Genomic DNA, 13,353 nt, shown 5'->3' with positions numbered 1-13,353 from the left:
CCCATCCACGGTATGTACCAATGACCCGGCCCATCCACGGTATGTACCAATGACCCGGCCCATCCACGGTATGTACCAATGACCCGGCCCATCCACGGTATGTACCAATGACCCGGCCCATCCACGGTATGTACCAATGACCCGGCCCATCCACGGTATGTACCAATGACCCGGCCCATCCACGGTATGTACCAATGACCCGGCCCATCCACGGTATGTACCAATGACCCGGCCCATCCACGGTATGTACCAATGACCCGGCCCATCCACGGTATGTACCAATGACCCGGCCCATCCACGGTATCTACTAACGACCCGGCCCATCCACGGTATCTACTAACGACCCGGCCCATCCACGGTATCTACTAACGACCCGGCCCATCCACGGTATCTACTAACGACCCGGCCCATCCACGGTATGTACCAATGACCCGGCCCATCCACGGTATGTACCAATGACCCGGCCCATCCACGGTATGTACCAGTGACCCGGCCCATCCACGGTATGTACCAGTGACCCGGCCCATCCACGGTATCTACTAACGACCCGGCCCAACCACGGTATCTACTAACGACCCGGCCCATCCACGGTATCTACTAACGACCCGGCCCATCCACGGTATCTACTAACGACCCGGCCCATCCACGGTATCTACTAACGACCCGGCCCATCCACGGTATGTACCAGTGACCCGGCCCATCCACGGTATGTATCAGTGACCCGGCCCATCCACGGTATGTACCAGTGACCCGGCCCATCCACGGTATGTACCAGTGACCCGGCCCATCCACGGTATGTACCAGTGACCCGGCCCATCCACGGTATGTACCAATGACCCGGCCCATCCACGGTATGTACCAATGATCCGGCCCATCCACGGTATGTACCAATGACCCGGCCCATCCACGGTATGTACCAATGACTCGGCCCATCTCCAGTATGTACCAATGACTCGGCCCATCTCCAGTATGTACCAATGACCCGGCCCATCCACAGTATGTACCAATGACCCGGCCCATGTACAGTATGTACCAATGACCCGGCCCATCTACAGTATGTACCAATGACCCGGCCCATCTACAGTATGTACCAATGACCCGGCCCATCCACAGTATGTACCAATGACCCGGCCCATGTACAGTATGTACCAATGACCCGGCCCATCCACGGTATGTACCAATGACCCGGCCCATCCACGGTATGTACCAGTGACCCGGCCCATCCACGGTATGTACCAGTGACCCGGCCCATCCACGGTATGTACCAGTGACCCGGCCCATCCACGGTATGTACCAGTGACCCGGCCCATCCACGGTATGTACCAGTGACCCGGCCCATCCACGGTATGTACCAGTGACCCGGCCCATCCACGGTATGTACCAGTGACCCGGCCCATCCACGGTATGTACCAGTGACCCGGCCCATCCACGGTATGTACCAGTGACCCGGCCCATCCACGGTATGTACCAGTGACCCGGCCCATCCACGGTATGTACCAGTGACCCGGCCCATCCACGGTATGTACCAGTGACCCGGCCCATCCACGGTATGTACCAGTGACCCGGCCCATCCACGGTATGTACCAGTGACCTGGCCCATCCACGGTATGTACCAGTGACCCGGCCCATCCACGGTATGTACCAGTGACCCGGCCCATCCACGGTATGTACCAGTGACCCGGCCCATCCACGGTATGTACCAGTGACCCGGCCCATCCACGGTATGTACCAATGACCCGGCCCATCCACGGTATGTACCAGTGACCCGGCCCATCCACGGTATGTACCAATGACCCGGCCCATCCACGGTATGTACCAATGACCCGGCCCATCCACGGTATGTACCAATGACCCGGCCCATCCACGGTATCTACTAACGACCCGGCCCATCCACGGTATCTACTAACGACCCGGCCCATCCACGGTATCTACTAACGACCCGGCCCATCCACGGTATCTACTAACGACCCGGCCCATCCACGGTATGTACCAATGACCCGGCCCATCCACGGTATGTACCAATGACCCGGCCCATCCACGGTATGTACCAGTGACCCGGCCCATCCACGGTATGTACCAGTGACCCGGCCCATCCACGGTATCTACTAACGACCCGGCCCATCCACGGTATCTACTAACGACCCGGCCCATCCACGGTATCTACTAAAGACCCGGCCCATCCACGGTATCTACTAACGACCCGGCCCATCCACGGTATCTACTAACGACCCGGCCCATCCACGGTATGTACCAGTGACCCGGCCCATCCACGGTATGTATCAGTGACCCGGCCCATCCACGGTATGTACCAGTGACCCGGCCCATCCACGGTATGTACCAGTGACCCGGCCCATCCACGGTATGTACCAGTGACCCGGCCCATCCACGGTATGTACCAATGACCCGGCCCATCCACGGTATGTACCAATGACCCGGCCCATCCACGGTATGTACCAATGACCCGGCCCATCCACGGTATGTACCAATGACTCGGCCCATCTCCAGTATGTACCAATGACTCGGCCCATCTCCAGTATGTACCAATGACCCGGCCCATCCACAGTATGTACCAATGACCCGGCCCATGTACAGTATGTACCAATGACCCGGCCCATCTACAGTATGTACCAATGACCCGGCCCATCTACAGTATGTACCAATGACCCGGCCCATCCACAGTATGTACCAATGACCCGGCCCATGTACAGTATGTACCAATGACCCGGCCCATCCACGGTATGTACCAATGACCCGGCCCATCCACGGTATGTACCAGTGACCCGGCCCATCCACGGTATGTACCAGTGACCCGGCCCATCCACGGTATGTACCAGTGACCCGGCCCATCCACGGTATGTACCAGTGACCCGGCCCATCCACGGTATGTACCAGTGACCCGGCCCATCCACGGTATGTACCAGTGACCCGGCCCATCCACGGTATGTACCAGTGACCCGGCCCATCCACGGTATGTACCAGTGACCCGGCCCATCCACGGTATGTACCAGTGACCCGGCCCATCCACGGTATGTACCAGTGACCCGGCCCATCCACGGTATGTACCAGTGACCCGGCCCATCCACGGTATGTACCAGTGACCCGGCCCATCCACGGTATGTACCAGTGACCCGGCCCATCCACGGTATGTACCAGTGACCCGGCCCATCCACGGTATGTACCAGTGACCCGGCCCATCCACGGTATGTACCAGTGACCCGGCCCATCCACGGTATGTACCAGTGACCCGGCCCATCCACGGTATGTACCAGTGACCCGGCCCATCCACGGTATGTACCAGTGACCCGGCCCATCCACGGTATGTACCAGTGACCCGGCCCATCCACGGTATGTACCAGTGACCCGGCCCATCCACGGTATGTACCAATGACACGGCCCGTCCACGGTATGTACCAATGACTCGGCCCATCTCCAGTATGTACCAATGACCCGGCCCATCTCCAGTATGTACCAATGACCCGGCCCATCTCCAGTATGTACCAATGACCCGGCCCATCCACAGTATGTACCAATGACCCGGCCCATGTACAGTATGTACCAATGACCCGGCCCATCTACAGTATGTACCAATGACCCGGCCCATCTACAGTATGTACCAATGACCCGGCCCATCCACAGTATGTACCAATGACCCGGCCCATCTACAGTAGGTACCAATGACCCGGCCCATCTACAGTAGGTACCAATGACCCGGCCCATCCACGGTATGTACCAGTGACCCGGCCCATCCACGGTATGTACCAGTGACCCGGCCCATCCACGGTATGTACCAGTGACCCGGCCCATCCACGGTATGTACCAATGACCCGGCCCATCCACGGTATGTACCAATGACCCGGCCCATCCACAGTATGTACCAATGACCCGGCCCATCTCCAGTATGTACCAATGACTCGGCCCATCTCCAGTATGTACCAATGACCCGGCCCATCCACAGTATGTACCAATGACCCGGCCCATCCACAGTATGTACCAATGACCCGGCCCATCCACAGTATGTACCAATGACCCGGCCCATCTACAGTATGTACCAATGACCCGGCCCATCTACAGTAGGTACCAATGACCCGGCCCATCTACAGTATGTACCAATGACCCGGCCCATCCACAGTATGTACCAATGACCCGGCCCATCCACGGTATGTACCAATGACTCGGCCCATCTCCAGTATGTACCAATGACTCGGCCCATCTCCAGTATGTACCAATGACCCGGCCCATCCACAGTATGTACCAATGACCCGGCCCATGTACAGTATGTACCAATGACCCGGCCCATCTACAGTATGTACCAATGACCCGGCCCATCTACAGTATGTACCAATGACCCGGCCCATCCACAGTATGTACCAATGACCCGGCCCATGTACAGTATGTACCAATGACCCGGCCCATCCACGGTATGTACCAATGACCCGGCCCATCCACGGTATGTACCAGTGACCCGGCCCATCCACGGTATGTACCAGTGACCCGGCCCATCCACGGTATGTACCAGTGACCCGAACCCATCCACGGTATGTACCAGTGACCCGGCCCATCCACGGTATGTACCAGTGACCCGGCCCATCCACGGTATGTACCAGTGACCCGGCCCATCCACGGTATGTACCAGTGACCCGGCCCATCCACGGTATGTACCAGTGACCCGGCCCATCCACGGTATGTACCAGTGACCCGGCCCATCCACGGTATGTACCAGTGACCCGGCCCATCCACGGTATGTACCAGTGACCCGGCCCATCCACGGTATGTACCAGTGACCTGGCCCATCCACGGTATGTACCAGTGACCTGGCCCATCCACGGTATGTACCAGTGACCCGGCCCATCCACGGTATGTACCAGTGACCCGGCCCATCCACGGTATGTACCAGTGACCCGGCCCATCCATGGTATGTACCAGTGACCCGGCCCATCCACGGTATGTACCAGTGACCCGGCCCATCCACGGTATGTACCAATGACCCGGCCCATCCACGGTATGTACCAATGACCCGGCCCATCCACGGTATGTACCAATGACCCGGCCCATCCACGGTATGTACCAATGACCCGGCCCATCCACGGTATGTACCAATGACCCGGCCCATCCACGGTATCTACTAACGACCCGGCCCATCCACGGTATCTACTAACGACCCGGCCCATCCACGGTATCTACTAACGACCCGGCCCATCCACGGTATCTACTAACGACCCGGCCCATCCACGGTATGTACCAATGACCCGGCCCATCCACGGTATGTACCAATGACCCGGCCCATCCACGGTATGTACCAGTGACCCGGCCCATCCACGGTATGTACCAGTGACCCGGCCCATCCACGGTATCTACTAACGACCCGGCCCATCCACGGTATCTACTAACGACCCGGCCCATCCACGGTATCTACTAAAGACCCGGCCCATCCACGGTATCTACTAACGACCCGGCCCATCCACGGTATCTACTAACGACCCGGCCCATCCACGGTATGTACCAGTGACCCGGCCCATCCACGGTATGTATCAGTGACCCGGCCCATCCACGGTATGTACCAGTGACCCGGCCCATCCACGGTATGTACCAGTGACCCGGCCCATCCACGGTATGTACCAGTGACCCGGCCCATCCACGGTATGTACCAATGACCCGGCCCATCCACGGTATGTACCAATGACCCGGCCCATCCACGGTATGTACCAATGACCCGGCCCATCCACGGTATGTACCAATGACTCGGCCCATCTCCAGTATGTACCAATGACTCGGCCCATCTCCAGTATGTACCAATGACCCGGCCCATCCACAGTATGTACCAATGACCCGGCCCATGTACAGTATGTACCAATGACCCGGCCCATCTACAGTATGTACCAATGACCCGGCCCATCTACAGTATGTACCAATGACCCGGCCCATCCACAGTATGTACCAATGACCCGGCCCATGTACAGTATGTACCAATGACCCGGCCCATCCACGGTATGTACCAATGACCCGGCCCATCCACGGTATGTACCAGTGACCCGGCCCATCCACGGTATGTACCAGTGACCCGGCCCATCCACGGTATGTACCAGTGACCCGGCCCATCCACGGTATGTACCAGTGACCCGGCCCATCCACGGTATGTACCAGTGACCCGGCCCATCCACGGTATGTACCAGTGACCCGGCCCATCCACGGTATGTACCAGTGACCCGGCCCATCCACGGTATGTACCAGTGACCCGGCCCATCCACGGTATGTACCAGTGACCCGGCCCATCCACGGTATGTACCAGTGACCCGGCCCATCCACGGTATGTACCAGTGACCCGGCCCATCCACGGTATGTACCAGTGACCCGGCCCATCCACGGTATGTACCAGTGACCCGGCCCATCCACGGTATGTACCAGTGACCCGGCCCATCCACGGTATGTACCAGTGACCCGGCCCATCCACGGTATGTACCAGTGACCCGGCCCATCCACGGTATGTACCAGTGACCCGGCCCATCCACGGTATGTACCAGTGACCCGGCCCATCCACGGTATGTACCAGTGACCCGGCCCATCCACGGTATGTACCAGTGACCCGGCCCATCCACGGTATGTACCAGTGACCCGGCCCATCCACGGTATGTACCAGTGACCCGGCCCATCCACGGTATGTACCAATGACCCGGCCCATCCACGGTATGTACCAATGACACGGCCCGTCCACGGTATGTACCAATGACTCGGCCCATCTCCAGTATGTACCAATGACCCGGCCCATCTCCAGTATGTACCAATGACCCGGCCCATCTCCAGTATGTACCAATGACCCGGCCCATCCACAGTATGTACCAATGACCCGGCCCATGTACAGTATGTACCAATGACCCGGCCCATCTACAGTATGTACCAATGACCCGGCCCATCTACAGTATGTACCAATGACCCGGCCCATCCACAGTATGTACCAATGACCCGGCCCATCTACAGTAGGTACCAATGACCCGGCCCATCTACAGTAGGTACCAATGACCCGGCCCATCCACGGTATGTACCAGTGACCCGGCCCATCCACGGTATGTACCAGTGACCCGGCCCATCCACGGTATGTACCAGTGACCCGGCCCATCCACGGTATGTACCAATGACCCGGCCCATCCACGGTATGTACCAATGACCCGGCCCATCCACAGTATGTACCAATGACCCGGCCCATCTCCAGTATGTACCAATGACTCGGCCCATCTCCAGTATGTACCAATGACCCGGCCCATCCACAGTATGTACCAATGACCCGGCCCATCCACAGTATGTACCAATGACCCGGCCCATCTACAGTATGTACCAATGACCCGGCCCATCTACAGTAGGTACCAATGACCCGGCCCATCTACAGTATGTACCAATGACCCGGCCCATCCACAGTATGTACCAATGACCCGGCCCATCTACAGTATGTACTAATGACCCAGCCCATCTCCAGTATGTACTAATGACCCGACCCATCTCCAGTATGTACTAATGACCCGGCCCATCTCCAGTATGTACTAATGACCCGGCCCATCTCCAGTATGTACCAATGACCCGGCCCATCTCCAGTATGTACCAATGACCCGGCCCATCTCCAGTATGTACCAATGACCCGGCCCAACTCCAGTATGTACTAATGACCCGGCCCATCTCCAGTATGTACTAATGACCCGGCCCATCTCCAGTATGTACTAATGACCCGGCCCATCTCCAGTATGTACTAATGACCCGGCCCATCTCCAGTATGTACTAATGACCCGGCCCATCTCCAGTATGTACTAATGCGTACTTGTCATTGTAACAGGGAACTTTGCTTTTGATATAATTAGGCTCTGCCCCACTAGCTGCTGGTTTAGAGACGTCCTCGGGGATGAGATCTGCCCTTCAGAGCAGATGATATGAGGTGTGGGTCATAATGGATATCAAGAAAGAATTAAGGAACTTTATAGTAGTTGTCTGGTTCTCAACCTCTTAGTGATGCGGCCAATTTTGGCCATTAGGGTGCAAAAATTTGGGGGGGGATTTTCCTCTCCACTATTCAAAAGCTATAACTTTTTTATCTTTCCGTTGACATGGCCGTACAAGGGCTTGTTTTTTGTATGGCAAGTTGTAGTTTTTTGGTACCATTTTTCAGTAGATATAATGTGTTGTGTAACTATTTTTTGGGGAGATGGTAGGGAGAAAAACAGTTAAATTCTGCAGTGTTTTTTTTTTTTTTAAAGCAATAATCATGTTGCACAAATTACATAATTTTTTTTTGCGGGTTGGTACAATTACGACAATGCCAAAATTATACTTTTTTTGAGTTTATTTCCGCTTTTGTACCATAAAAACCCTTTTTTGGAAAAAAAAAAAAATGTTTGCATCGCTACATTCAAAGTCCAATAACTTATTTTCCCATTGACAGAGCTCTGTGCGAGCATGACAAGCTGTAGATTTTTGCTACTATTTTGGTGAACATATATTTTTTTTACGTCTTTTATTATGTTTTTTGGATTTTTTTATCTTTGCTTTTTGTTTTGTATCAATTGCTGTGCAGGATAAAATGTGTGTACAATTTATTGTACGGGCTGGCACAGATGCGCTGACTCCAAATATTTGGGTTTTTCTTTTTTCAAAAGAGAGGAGAAAGTGCACAAAAAGGGTTTATTTTTTAAATACCCTTTTACTTTCTTTTCAAACTACTTTTACTTTTTTTTTATGTGCCTGTAGCGAACTTGAACCTGCGATACTATTCATTGGTTCTTTTTTGCCTTCCTCTGGAACAAGGGGGGAGGGGGGTTGGAAACAGGCTGAACTAGATGGACGTTGTCTCCCTTCAGCCTAACATACTATGTTACTATGTACGTAATACATTACAGTATTTCTGTACTGCAATGCATTATCATTTCCCATAGTGATCACAGGCCATGGCAGACTGTTGCTATGGCAACTCATTGGCCCTTTGTGATTACATGGCAGAGTACCAATGACATAACAGAGGGAGCGCCCTTCCTCTGTGAACCCTTTACACACCGCATTCAACATCCATTGCAGCATGTAAGGGGTTAACATTGTGGACCAGTCAGAGCCGGATGCCGCTGCGGATGGTGCGGACTCACCTGAGTGAGTGTAGCTGAGACTTCACTGTATACAACATCTTGGTAAGGTGGTATATGGCAGTACTACCGTACATTATTAGGTCTTTTTAAACCCCCAAAAGACTGCCCACCAGGGGCACAATTTGATGTTATATCTCCCTGTGAGCAATATCCAAGCCTGCTCTATATGCCAATTATGTGCCAGTCTCTGTACCCATCTCTAGTCAGTTATTACTTTAGACGCTCTCATTGTGTCTGAAGTGATTCATAATGTTGAGGAATCTTGCTGAGCTCACTGTAAGAAGAGGGCAGGTGGGTAACAATTAATTGGGCGAGTGTCTTCTGGAGGAGGTGGAAGTTTAAGGAGTCTTGTCTCTCAAGTCAGCATGTTGTATATGTAAGTCGACAACCATCCGCCACCATCGCTTTAACTCCCGTAGAGCGTCATGATCTAGCCAAAATACTGGGGTTTAAATGGTTGTCCAGCCCAGGGTCAACTCCAACTTTCCATGGCCACTTGTATCTGTCTAGTAGAAACATGGATACAATTTATTTCAAAGAATGAGGACCAGATTGATCCTCCCTGGGTTGCCCCACCACCAGGCTCAGTGGGCCTTGGCGCCCGCCCAGGTTTGCCAGGTGCTGATGCCAGCCCAGGTCCAGCCAATTAATTTTTTTTTAAAGGGCTACAATGGTGTAAAATTAGCCCTACTCACAAGTGAAAAACATAAATAAAGGTATGGGCTCACCTCTCCTGCAATGCCTCGGTAATATTAGGAAGCTTCAGCGGGAGAAGCATCCTCAGGTGGCCATCGGCAAGCAGACGGACTCCAGTGAAAGGAAAAAAGAAAATGAGGGGAGCTTCTACCACTGTGAAGTCTTCTTTATTAGTAAGATAGCATACAGCTCACAAACACGGCATTTAAGAACGCTGAACGCGTTTCAGCCAAATGGCCTTTGTCAACAGCTGAACATTGTACCACAGACATAACATATATAGCAAATACAAATCGTTAAATTGATTAAAAGAAAGGTAGAAAAGAGAGTACCTGTGTTCTGTTGCTCACCGAGAAGAACAATGACCGGGTTCCACAGAAATGAATGCAATCAGGTAACGTTCAAATCACCTGCTGTTAAATGAGAAGTGGGAATTTGTTTTAGGGGAACTTTACTCAGGAGAAAAACTAAAGTATACCTTTGAAAAGCTTCCCAAGGCATCCTCAATAATCATAAAAGATGTGTTCTATCCCTACCTAATAAATACAAATATCTGAGATATGCAACCTAATGTATATGATATTAATTCATTGCTGAATTCATTTATTTATTGCCGTATATACTCGAGTATAAGCCGAGTCAATACATTTCAGCATGAAAAACTGGGAAAACTTATTGACTTGAGTATAAGCCTAGCTGTACTCGGATATATACTAGGTAAAGAAAAAATGCAATACCCACCTCCCAGCCGGCGTCTCTGTCCCCGGCCCAATGCTCTTCCCAGCGGCGCGGCAAGCTGCTTCAGACTTCTCCCCGTTGTCATCTCCCTGGCTCGGTTTTGAATTTCCCCACCGTCAGAGCTGTGTGAGGAAGCGTTGTGATTGGATTGAGCACCAGCCAATCACGGCTGGCACTCGATAAACCAATCACAGCCATTCAGTGATGTCATTCACTGAATGGCTGTGAATAATCGAGCGCCGTCTGTAATTGGCGGGCGCTCTGAAGCACCGCCAAGGAGAGCATCGCGCTGGGAACACAGATGCTGGCTGGGAGGTGAGTATTGCGTGTTTTATGTTTTGTTTTTTTAACTTCGCTAAGTATAAGCCAAGGGGGCTTTTTCATCACAAAAAATGTGCTGAAAAACTCAGCTTATACTTGAGTATATATGGTACTTAATTTATGGTATGAAATAATTAAATAAATAATTTCAATAATTTGTTAATACATTTATTGTTATTTATTCTATTTTATATAAAATATATGAAAATATTAAAATATGAGTCAATAAATACTAAATAAATGCAATCTGTAATTCATACCATATGGATATCTGATATTCAATTCAGGAATCCAGAATGCTTCCCTCCTGATCATATCCTGCATTATCACGGTTTGTCTTCTATTCTTGCAAATTTTTTTCTATAGCGTAACATGAGAAACCCCCAACAATCCCATTAGGAATTTTTATAAAATGCTTGGCGACTCCTGAGCTGCCTACATTTCCTTTCTGGATGTCTCCTAAATGTTCAGACATTCTCCCATGGAGTTTCCTGGATGTGCAACCCACATATAAGAAATCACATTGAGTACATGTGAGAATAGAAATAATTCCTGCGGTTTTACAATTAATAAAGCTTTTTTACTTTATATTTTGTTACTTTTGTCTGAGTATTGGTTTTATTTGATGTATATTTGCACCATCCGTAACGTGAATCTGCACATTATAAAATCCATTCATTTTTATCCAGTTAATGTTTTTATAGGAAACCCTATTACTGGATAATCTATCACCTATAGCTTTTTTTCTATGTGGTACACATAATACACCATTCCCCAGGATTTTTTCAGCTTTATCTTATTTCAATTTGGGGAGGAACATACCAAATTATTTTTAATTTCCGGAAATCCCTTACTATGTATAGTGTAGTGAAAGTGATTTTATCCGACTTATTATCATATCTTGTGTTCTCTCTTTGTAAAGATTTTCTGTCAGTTTTCCTTTTCCTTAAGACCTGGGTACTATATCCTCTGTCAGATAATCTCCTACATATCTCCTTCTCTGATGTATTATAAGTTACAGAGTTTGTACAGATTCTGTTGGCTCTGACGAATTCCGCTATTGGTATAGCACGAATGGTTTGCGGTGGATGACAGCTAGTAGCTTTAGGCCGGCTGCACACGGCCATGACGGGCTCCGCCGCGTGACTTCCGCGGCGGAGACCGTCACGGCGCCCCCCAGAGATCCCAAGCTTACCTGCGGATCCGGCGTCCTCTCTCTCGCATGACGCGCCGCAGCGTCATGTGAGACGCCGGCCACGTCACATGACACGCGGCGGCGGTAGGCGGAGAAGCGATTTTACGCTATCTTCCGCTGTGCTACAGCGGAAGATAGCGTTAACAAACGGCTTCCATTGACTGCAATGGAAGCCGTCCGCGCGTACACAAATAGAGCATGCCGCGGGTGAGGACGGGAGATTTTACGGTGCGGAATTCCGCACTGTAGGCATTGTGCTATTAGGTTCAATAGATAATAAATCTGTCCGTGGGAAGGAAGCCTTAAGCCTCATGTCCACGGGCGGGTTGGGTTCCGTGGGCGGGAGCCCCACCGCGGGATTCCACCCAGCGGCATGAGGACATTACTTACCAGTCCGGATGTGTGCGGGTCCTCCGTCGTCTTCACCGTGCATGTGGACGGGCCCGCTAGTCGGCACGCCCCCCGCACATACGCAGTGGAGTTTTTTGTTTTTTTTTAAATCTCCTGCTTTCCCGCAGGATCTGCGGCACACCCAGAGTGACAGTTCCGGGTGTGCTGCAGATTGAAGGGCTTTCATTGACTTCAATAGAAGCCGTCCCCACGGGATCTGCAGCAAAATGGAGCATGCTGTGATTTGTTTTCTGGACTGGAGGGTTCGTAAAACAAACCCACATGTTTTAATTAAGCTGCGGGCACCCATGATTTTCTATGGGCAGCTTGAACTCCGGATCATCCACACAGGTGCCCCACGTGGATCCCGGAATTCAAACCCGCCCGTGGACATGAGCCCTTAAGGATAGTGTTGCTGGATCCTGGTTTTCGAAATAATGAAATGTCTATACCATTTTTGGATGGATTCGTTTGTAAGAGAAGATCCAAGAAATTGATTTTCTTCAAATCATAATTAAGTGTAAATTTTAGATGACGTGTTATAAATATATTTAAGAAAATCCTGGAGTTCGTGGGAAGCATTTACAATGGTGTTACATACAGCATTGGGAATCTCCACAATGATATTATCCAAGTATCTAGCATACCACACCACACTGCCAACACAGGGATTATTTATAGGAAAAATATGAAATTGCTCTCACCGCGCCATATACAATATTGTCAGGCTAGGTGAGAATTTGGAGCCCATAGGGCAGTGTTGGCGAACCTATGGCATGCGTGTCAGAGGCGGCACGCAGCGCCCTCCCTGCTGGCACGCGTCACCATCGGCCGCTCACTACATTAGCAAATGCCTGCAGGGGCCGCGGCTCCCCTGCTGAGATTCATTCAGCGCTGCTA

General features: G+C 51.7%; 1 protein-coding gene across 2 annotated transcripts in view; it reads left to right on the top strand.

The window, feature by feature from the left end:
- Positions 1-13,353, top strand: part of GRID2IP (Grid2 interacting protein) — a 142,123-nt gene that overhangs the window by 118,820 nt on the left and 9,950 nt on the right. The gene's annotated exons all lie outside the window — the stretch shown is intronic.

The sequence above is a fragment of the Eleutherodactylus coqui genome, chromosome 8 (assembly GCF_035609145.1).
Source record: "Eleutherodactylus coqui strain aEleCoq1 chromosome 8, aEleCoq1.hap1, whole genome shotgun sequence".
NCBI lineage: Eukaryota > Metazoa > Chordata > Amphibia > Anura > Eleutherodactylidae > Eleutherodactylus > Eleutherodactylus coqui.
Note: the sequence above shows the minus strand (reverse complement) of the source record. Positions and strands in the feature narration are given on the sequence as shown.